The 3,006-nt window shown below is 35.9% G+C and overlaps 1 protein-coding gene across 1 annotated transcript in view; it reads right to left on the bottom strand.

Moving 5' to 3' along the window:
• LOC106880778 (protein mono-ADP-ribosyltransferase PARP14) overlaps positions 1-1,809 on the bottom strand; it is a 99,117-nt gene extending 97,308 nt beyond the window's left edge. Inside the window, exon 1 of the mRNA XM_052973924.1 lies at positions 1,742-1,809. The gene's annotated coding sequence lies outside the window, so the exon portion shown is untranslated. The remainder of the gene's footprint in view (positions 1-1,741) is intronic.
• Between the last annotated feature and the right edge of the window lie 1,197 nt (positions 1,810-3,006).

The following is a 3,006-nucleotide window of genomic DNA, read 5'->3' as shown; positions in this document are numbered from 1 at the left end:
CGAAAATTTTTGTATATTCGGAATCTCCGTCATCGAAAACAGGAATCCAGTGAAAGAAAAAAGTCGGAAAGGTCGGTTTCAGGGGCAGTGACTGTGTGCCGGGCCCAGCAAATTAGCCATACCCATTTCTCTGAAAGTTACTGGGAAACAAAGCTTTGGTGGGGGGGTCACACTTTTGTGGGCCAATACAAAGGACGAGGACGAGAGATTGAGAGGTGGGTGAGAGAGAGACGGGGAGGAAAGAAAGAAGGAAAGAAACAAAGAGAGAAAGGAAGAAAGAGGGGAAGAAAGGAAGAGAAAAGAAAGATAGGAGGAAAGAAAGAAAGAAGGGAAGAAAGAGGGAAAGAAAGAAGAAAGAAAGAAAGAAAGAAAACATCTAAACAAAAACTCAAGTGTCATGTTACGGCCTTTTAACGCCCCACCCAAGAAATCAAAATGAAAACAATGAAATTAAGACAGAAAATGAATTGTTGTAAAAAGAAGATGACGTAACATGTAAATATATTTCCGTGATCAACAAACATTACAGAGTAACCTTTTACTAAAGCGGCTTCAATTAACAGAAAACCTATTTCAGAAATCTTGGATAAATAATTCCCATGTTTTCGATGATAACAAATTATTCCGATTTCGCTAAAAACCACACAGCATTTCAAATTTTTAATTTGTTCCTCCCGCTCCGCTTTTATCAATGTATACAGGTATTGTGTATATGTATGAAATGTATAGTATATCTGTATGTATGTATGGTGTATTACATTGATTAATAAAGAACCGAAAAAAAAGTCTGTTTATTCAGAGATTCTTTCAAACCAAATCCAAACAAGTTTCCACATATTCCTTCGGTTGCTTCTCACTACATTTCCTGTTTCAAACCTAGCCCGGATTTGCTATATTTTCATTCTACTGGGGCAGTCATTTGCCAGACAACCCCATCGTCTTAAATATTCTTTTCTACTCTAGGCACAAGGCCGAAATTTCGGGGGAGGCGGCTAGTCGATTAGATCAACCCCAGGATGCAACTGGTACTTGTTTTATCGACCCCGAAAGGATGAAAGGCAAAGTCGACTTTGGCGGAATTTGAACTCAGAAAGTAAAGATAGACGAAATAATTGTAAGTATTTCACCAGGAATGTTAATGTTTCTGATGTGTTAGTATCCCTGATAATGAAACAATTGTCTTCTTCTAGGGTGTGGCCTATATGAGGAGATTTGGCTACCATTTCTAGCTTGACGTACGTTAAAACTGTTAACATAATTTTATGGAATCCAGGTAACAGAAAATTAACAGGTAAACTATGGGGGTTTTGTCTGGAGGGGGGATTATCTGTGAGGGTTTTGTCCTAGATGGAGACATAAATCATTTGTGACTTTATTGCAGGTCACCATTTTATGACCAGGAAATCATGGCATGCCTACACAAGTGCCCCTCCATCGATTTTGTTTCTTCGTAACTTTCAGGAATGTTGATGTTCTTGAATGAAATTTACTAGAAATACCTTTAAGAGGCAAAATATCGATGGCTTTACAGACATACGTAATGACACACATCACATATACCTACAGAACTTGGAAATATGCACGCACTCATACACACACATTGTGAAAATGAAGAAGAAACAAATCCGCGTAGTTATAATGTAATGGAAAGTATTGAAAGCGATTTTGTAAAGTATTTGTAAAGCAATGGAGAGACAGGATTAAAGAAATTCAATTGGGAAGATGTAAAACGAAAACTTACCTCGTAACAGCCCTGAACAAAACTGAAACTTGAATCTTTATTTGATGGTTTTTAAGCTGTTCATTGGTTTAACAATAATCTTGTATGACATCAGTGTTTTTTCCGAGAGAAACACTTCTCCCTCTGACCTCTTTTATACAATTTACTTGTACGAAAACTTTGTGATGAAACTTTATTATTATTTACAAGACAACATGAAGAAAACTTTTCAAAAGAAGAAAAACCTGAAATAGTTTTAATCGGAAATGAAGGTGAATGTAGATAGAATTTATTTGGTTGGCATGTTTTTTTTTTCCACAAACCTTCAGAGTGTGTGTACACATACACGCACGCATGCATGTATGCATGCACACTCACTCACTCACACACACACACACACACACATACATGCATATATATACATTGGTAGCAGATAGCATTTTCCCACAAGTCCCCTGCCTGTTATTCTCTCCTGTTACACTAGGAAATTTAGATCTTTTCGAAGCATCCATGGGTCAAACACGTGATACAGAGGAGAAATCCTTTGTATAGTTTCACATAATTTAGTTAGGAATAATATATATATATATATATATATATATATATATATATATATATATATATATATATATATGCTCAACCAAATCGGTTTTCCTTCTCTTTGGTCAGTGGATGCTCACCCAAAGGGCGTCTAACTTTCTAATTTCAAGGTGCGACAACACAAACCTTACTCTTTCTATCTACCCTTATTCTATTAGCCTGTCCTTCTCTAGTAGTCACTCACAGATGAAGATAACTACCATACACGATGGACCATAACGGTTAATGACCAGTGTATACAAACAATCCTACATTGTAACCAGAGTAATAATCATATAGATAAAATAGCCATCCAAACAAACAATTAATGTTGTTCTTCTTCACTCATTTATTTGACTCATATCATTACAAAACCTGACTGTTGTAATTGGTGAGTTCACACACACATACGCACATACATACAAATACACACATACATACCATACATACATAACATACAGACATGCACACACACACACATACATACACACACATACATATACACATGCATACACACTCATATATACATGCATACATATGTATGTATGTCATTGCTCAGTTTTATTTCAAGATTTCTTGCCAATAGAGAAAGAGCTGGTTTCTAACCTAGATCCAAGTTTCCTTCATTGCAATTACAACATCAACAATGTATTTTGTTTGTATGTATGTATGTATGTATGCATGCATGAATAAGTATGTATGTATGA

This window comes from Octopus bimaculoides, chromosome 1, assembly GCF_001194135.2.
Source record: "Octopus bimaculoides isolate UCB-OBI-ISO-001 chromosome 1, ASM119413v2, whole genome shotgun sequence".
Lineage (NCBI taxonomy): Eukaryota > Metazoa > Mollusca > Cephalopoda > Octopoda > Octopodidae > Octopus > Octopus bimaculoides.
This window is presented reverse-complemented; position numbering and strand designations above follow the sequence as displayed.